The sequence below is a fragment of the Bufo bufo genome, chromosome 5, assembly GCF_905171765.1.
Source record: "Bufo bufo chromosome 5, aBufBuf1.1, whole genome shotgun sequence".
In the NCBI taxonomy this organism is placed as follows: domain Eukaryota; kingdom Metazoa; phylum Chordata; class Amphibia; order Anura; family Bufonidae; genus Bufo; species Bufo bufo.
The window spans coordinates 135,344,010-135,351,557 of record NC_053393.1 but is presented as its reverse complement, the minus strand read 5'-3'; positions in this window follow the sequence as shown (position 1 = coordinate 135,351,557).

The following is a 7,548-nucleotide window of genomic DNA, read 5'->3' as shown; positions in this document are numbered from 1 at the left end:
TATACACCACAGATGCGAAAGCAGTCCATTTTTAGAAACCAATTCATAGAAACGTATGATAGATGGGAGAAATATCAAATGGCAACCAAGACAATACCAGTTGTCAAAATTAAGCGTATTTACCCTGGAGAAATATAGCAAATATAGTGTTGTAGCATATTAGACAGAAATATTGGCTTGATGTAAACACTCGATCGGGATTCGTGTTTTGTGGATGTGCGTTTTGTGGACTGGAGAAACTGATACGATACAAATTAAGTACAAATGATAACTAGGAGATCTGGAATCAGTCTGATGGGGGGGTGACGTGTCTATACAATAGGGTTTAAATCTGGCTGTTAGACTTAGTCACTATGTAAGTTAGGGGTCATGCACACGACCGTTGGTGTCCCATGCCCGTATTGCGGAGCGCATTTGCAGATCCGCAATACACTGGCACCGTTCCATTGTCATTCCGCATCACAGATGCGGACACATTCATTTCAATGGGTCCGCAAATCCGGAGATGCGGAACAGTGCGGAATGGAAGCACGGAACGGAACACTACGGAAGCACTACGGAGTGCTGTCTGGGGTTCCGTTCCGTGCCTCCGCACCGCAAAAAGATAGAACATGGTCTATCTTTTTGCGGAAGGGAGGGATCGCGGACCCATTCAAGTAAATGGGTCTGCGATCCCCTTGCGCCTGCCCCACGGAAGGTGCCCGTGCATTGAGGACCGCATTTTGCGGTCCACAGCACGGGCACGGGACACCAATGGTCGTGTGCATGAGCCCTTATTGGAAAGTTTTCATGCACACAACCATTGGATGTTTTGCTGTCCACAAATTGCGGATCCACAAAACACGGATACCAGCTGTGTATGCTCCGCATTTTGTCGAATGGCCAGCCCCTAATATAACAGTCCAATCCTTGTCCGTAATACAGACAATAATAGGACATAGTAACATAGTACATAAGGCCGAAAAAAGACATTTGTCCATCCAGTTCGGCCTGTTATCCTGCAAGTTGATCCAGAGGAAGGCAAAAAAACCCTGTGAGGTAAAAGCCAATTTTCCTCACTTTAGGGGAATAAAAAATTCCTTCCCGACTCCAATCAGGAGTCGTGTTTTATTTTTTTGCAGAATGCCCATTCGGACATACGGACACAGAGTCAGGCCTCATGCACACGACCGTTCTTTGGGTCCGCATCCGAGCCGCCGTTTTGGCGGCTCGGATGCGGACGTGGACAGAATAACGCTGCAAGCAGCGTTTTTCTGTCCGCGATGTGGTAGGGAGCAAGACGGATCCGCCCCCATTGACTTACATCAGGACCGCCCCCATTGACTGTCAGGACAGATCCGCTTTCACTGACACAATAGAAAATGGATCCGTCCCCCATTGACTTTCAATTGTGTTCATGATGGATTCATCATAGCTTTTTTGAGAAATAATATAATTGGATCCGTTCATGACAGATGCATGCGGTTGTATTATGGTAAAGGGAGCGTTTTTGCAGATCCATGAAGGATCCGCAAAAAATGCTATCGTGAAAGTAGCCTAAGGCCTCTTGCACACGACAGTATGCCCTCCGAGATATACGGTCTGTGAGTGGGCCATATGTCCCAGAGCGGCATTGATCGTGTGCACAGGAGCACACAGTATCATAGATTACAATGATAATGTGCACGCCGGGCCTCCCGCGGGGCTATTGTCCCGCACTGATATAATTATATGATCATATGAGATCAATGCCGCTCCGCGACATATGGCCCACTCACGGACCGTATATCTTGGAGGGCATACGGTCGTGTGCAAGAGGCCTAAGGCTGAGTTCACACATCATTTATTTGGTCAATTATTTCCATCAGTTATTGTGAGTGAAATCCTGTAGTGAATCCTACACAGAGATCAGGCATAGTGGAAAGATCTGCACCTGTTCTGTGTTTTTGACCATAACCTGGTTTTAGCTCAAAATATTTGATGGAAATAACTGACCAAATAAACTGAAGAGTGAATTTAGCCTTAGGCTACTTTCACACTAGCGTTCGGGTGTCCGCTCGTGCGCACCGTTTGAAGGGGCTCACGAGCGGCCCCGAACGCATCCGTCTGGCCCCAATGCATTCTCAGTGGAGGCGGATCCACTGAGAATGCATCCGCCTGCCAGCGTTCAGCCTCCGCTCCGCTCAGTGAGCGGACACCTGAACGCTGCTTGCAGCGTTCGGGTGTCCGCCTGGCCGTGCGGAGGCAAGCGGATCCGTCCAGACTTACAATGTAAGTCAATGGGGGCGGATCCGCTTGAAGATGACACCATATGGCTCAATCTTCAAGCGGATCCGTTCCCCATTGACTTACAATGTAAAGTCTGAACGGATCCGCTCAGGCTACTTTCACACTTAGAAAATTTTCTAAGTTTTAATGCAGACGCATCCGTTCTGAACGGATGCGAACGTCTGCATTATAGGAGCGGATCCGTCTGATGAAACATCAGACGGATCCGCTCCGAACGCAAGTGTGAAAGTAGCCTAAATGGTATGTAATCACACAATTGAAAAACATTACTTTACTATCCAACTGTTATGGAACATGCTCTTGTACTGTCATGAGTAGTGTTGAGCGAACTTCTGTTTTCAAGTTTGTAGCGGAATCCATAACGGAATTCTTAGATAACCCGAAACCCGAACCTTGTATGCTGAACTTAAAAACAGAAGTTTGCTCATCCCTAGTCATGAGTCTGGCTGAGTATTTCATGGGAAATGTTGCAGACAATAGACTTGCAAAACAACAGTGCTTTACCTTGGGTTGGGCAATTAATTTTAGTTAATTCAATTAATTTGCCCTTTTTCTGTCTGACGATTTATTATTTTTTTTATCGGAATTTCAAATTTTTCTCTTTAGCAAGGAATGCTTTAAAATCACCAGAATTGAAGATGCATAAAATCTAGTTTTAAACTGATAAAAAAAAAGTAACATATAATACACAGTGCTTACATATCTTGTTAAAGTACATGCACTCCTAAAACCTACATATTTGCTGAAAACAGAGAACCTGGCAGCTGTCTTGAAATGCTATTGACAACCATGTCCACCTTCAGGTAAATAGAGACAGAAAATCTGTGTGGTAGTGGTAGAGGACGCAAGAGGGTCTAGAAAAGCAGTAACACCCACAGCAGTCAACAGTAGTCTTGACTCAAGGTTAGCAGACTTGCACTTCCTAGCTCCGCACCCTGGAGCAGCATAGGACCTGTGGAAAAGCCAGGTCAGGAGTAAAGGCAAGCCGGCTTGCCCCAAGTAGATGTTTGTGAAGTTGCATAGCGATGAGAGAGATGCTGCGCCCTGTTAGACACCAATTCAGTTATGAAGTCACTTTGAAGGGCTTACATAATAGAAACCACCCATAAATGATGCCATTTTGGAAACTACACCCCTCAAATGATTCAAAACTGATTTTACAAAGTTTGTTAACCCTTTAGGCGTTCCACAAGAGTTAAAAAAAATGTGAAGGTGAAATTTCCAATTTTTTTTGCAGATTTTTCATTTTAGGCTCCATTCACACGTCCGCAAAATGGGTCCGCATACGTTCCGCAATTTTGCGGAACGGGTGCAGACCCATTCATTCTCTATGGGGACGGAATGGATGCGGACAGCGCACAGTGTGCTGTCCGCATCCGCATTTGCGGTGCGCGGCCCCGATCTTTGGGTCCGCAGCTCCGCAAATAGATAGAGCATGTCCTATTCTTGTCCGCAGCTTGCGGACAAGAATAGGCATTTCAATGGGGGTGCCGGGCTGGTGTGTTGCGGACCCGCAATTTGCGGGTCCGCAGCACACCACGGACGTGTGAATGCAGCCTTAATCAACTTTTCCTGCAATGCAGAAAGTTTTAACAGCCAAAGAAATGTTAATTTTTATTACCCTGACTCTGAAGTTTACATAAACCCCCTATGTGTGGTCATAAACTGTTGTATCGGAACATGGCAGGGGTCAGAGGGGAAGATGCCCCATATGGTTTTTGGAGGAAAGATTTTGCTGGAATGGTTTTCGAGAGCCATGTCGCGTTTGAAGACACACTGAGATACCCCTACTGTGGAAACCCCCAAAATATGACCCAATTTTGGAAACTACATATCTCATGTAATATTTTGAGGGGTGTAGTGAGTGCTTTGATCCCACGGGCATTTCAGTTAATTTAGGAACACATGGCTTTGAAAATGGGGTAATTGAAAAAAGAGCACCCCACAATTTGTTATCCATTTTCTCCTGAATACCACAACACCCCATATGTGATCATAAACTGCTGTGTGGGCACACAGAAGGCCTCAGACAAGAAGGGGCACCATATGGCTTTTGGAGGGCAGATTTCACTGGAATAATTTTCAGACACCATGTAGAAACCCACAAAAAGTGATCCCATTTTGGAAACTACACCCCCCATGTACACCCTCCAAAACAGTTCAAGAACAGTGGCTGTTCTGGAACTGTTTTTATATTTTTTTACAGCGTTCACCTTAGGGGGTAGATCATATGATATTTTTATAGAGCAATGAGTTACAGATGCAGCGATGCTGAGTATGACTATTTTTTTATTTTTGTTAAGTTTTACACAGTGAAAGCATTTTTGAAAAGAAAAAAATCATTTTCTGAAAGCCATTTTTTTTTGCTTGTCAGAATTAGGCCTCATGCACACGACCGTTCCGATTTTTGCGGTCCGCATTGTAGAAATGCCTATTCTTGTCCGCAAAACGGACAAGAATAGGACATGTTATATTTTTTTTGCGGGGCCACGGAACGGTGCAACGGATGCAGACAGCACACGGAGTGCTGTCCGCATCTTTTGCATCCCCATTGAAGTCCACCCGAGCTGGAAAAAATGCGGCTCGGATGCGGACCACAAAAACGGTCGTGTGCATGAGGCCTTACACTTATATTGTGCCTAGGTTTCTGTAGCTGGCAGGCTCAGATGACTATGTAAGGAATTGGACTGCCATAACAGCCATCTGGCCTCCGTCACTGCAGCGCAGGGACCCATTGGGGTGAAAGAGGGAGCCCATATCCTCTTCAAACCCTGTACATGCCATGGTCAATGCTGGGGCTAATATGCTGGCATCAGTGTATTCACCGATGCTGGAGTATAAGGCTAAGTTCACACGAACGTGTGTGATCTGTGGCCGTATTGCGGCCCGCAAATCGCGGGCCGCAATACACGGCCACAGTTCCGTGTGAATTCCGCATCACGGATGCGGACCCATTCACTTCAATGGGTCCGCAAATCCGGAATCGCGGAATGGCCGCACGGGACGGGACCCCTCGGAAGCACTATGGAGTGCCTCCTGGGGTTACGTCGAATACTTCCGTTCCGCTAAAAGATAGAACAAGTCCTATCTTTTTGCGGAACGGCCGGATCGCGGACCCTTTAAAGTGAATGGGTCCGCGATCCGATGCGGCTGACCTACGGCCAGCGATCGTGCATTGCGGCCCGCTATTTGCGGGCCGCAGCACGGGTCACACACGTTCGTGTGAACTCGGCCTAAGGCAGAGGCTCGGCTGTCAGTAATAGCTGGATCCCTGCTGCTGATTGAGCTGGCATAGCTCTTGCACCTGCACGATCAGAGCACCATATGTTCACAGCGCTGGCCTTAAGGCCTCTTGCACACGACCGTATGCCCTCCGAGACATACGGTCTGTGAGCGGGCCATATGTCCCAGAGCGACAATGATCGTGCGCACGGAGGTACACAGCATCATAGATTACAATGATGCTGTGCACGTCGGGCCACCCGCAGGGCTATTGTGCCGCACTCATATGATCTTATGAGTGCAGGACAATAGCCCCGCGGGTGGCCCGACGTGCACAGCATCATTGTAATCTATGATGCTGTGTACTCCCGTGCGCACAATCAATGCCGCTCTGGGACATATGGCCCGCTCACGGACCATATGTCTCAGAGGGTATACGGTCGTGTGCAAGAGCCCTTAAGGCCAGCGCTGTGAACATATGGTGCTCTGATCGTGCAGGTGCAAGAGCTATGCCAGCTCAATCAGCACAGGGATCCAGCTATTACTGACAGCCGAGCCTCTGCCTTAGGCCGAGTTCACACGACGTGTGTGACCCGTGCTGCGGCCCGCAAATAGCGGGCCGCAATGCACGATCGCTGGCCGTAGGTCAGCCGCATCGGATCGCGGACCCATTCACTTTAAAGGGTCCGCGATCCGGCCGTTCCGCAAAAAGATAGGACTTGTTCTATCTTTTAGCGGAACGGAAGTATTCGACGTAACCCCAGGAGGCACTCCATAGTGCTTCCGAGGGGTCCCGTCCCGTGCGGCCATTCCACGATTCCGGATTTGCGGACCCATTGAAGTGAATGGGTCCGCATCCGTGATGCGGAATTCACACGGAACTGTGGCCGTGTATTGCGGCCGCGATTTGCGGGCCGCAATACGGCCACAGATCACACACGTTCGTGTGAACTTAGCCTTATACTCCAGCATCGGTGAATACACTGATGCCAGCATATTAGCCCCAGCATTGACCATGGCATGTACAGGGTTTGAAGAGGATATGGGCTCCCTCTTTCACCCCAATGGGTCCCTGCGCTGCAGTGACGGAGGCCAGATGGCTGTTATGGCAGTCCAATTCCTTACATAGTCATCTGAGCCTGCCAGCTACAGAAACCTAGGCACAATATAAGTGTAAGGCCTCATGCACACGACCGTTTTTTGGTCCGCATCCGAGCCGCATTTTTTCCAGCTCGGGTGGACTTCAATGGGGCTGCAAAAGATGCGGACAGCACTCCGTGTGCTGTCTGCATCCGTTGCACCGTTCCGTGGCCCCGCAAAAAAAAATATAACATGTCCTATTCTTGTCCGTTTTGCGGACAAGAATAGGCATTTCTACAATGCGGACCGCAAAAAATCGGAACGGTCGTGTGCATGAGGCCTAATTCTGACAAGCAAAAAAAAATGGCTTTCAGAAAATGATTTTTTTCTTTTCAAAAAGCTTTCACTGTGTAAAACTTAACAAAAATAAAAAAATAGTCATACTCAGTATCGCTGCATCTGTAACTCATTGCTCTATAAAAATATCATATGATCTACCCCCTAAGGTGAACGCTGTAAAAAAATATAAAAACAGTTCCAGAACAGCCACTGTTCTTGAACTGTTTTGGAGGGTGTACATGGGGGGTGTAGTTTCCAAATGGGATCACTTTTTGTGGGTTTCTACATGGTGTCTGAAAATTATTCCAGTGAAATCTGCCCTCCAAAAGCCATATGGTGCCCCTTCTTGTCTGAGGCCTTCTGTGTGCCCACACAGCAGTTTATGATCACATATGGGGTGTTGTGGTATTCAGGAGAAAATGGATAACAAATTGTGGGGTGCTTTTTTTTCAATTACCCCATTTTCACAGCCATGTGTTCCTAAATTCTCTGAAATGCCCGTGGGATCAAAGCACTCACTACACCCCTCAAAATATTACATGAGATATGTAGTTTCCAAAATTGGGTCATATTTTGGGGGTTTCCACTAGGGGTATCTCAGTGTGTCTTCAAACGCGACATGGCTCTCGAAAACCATTC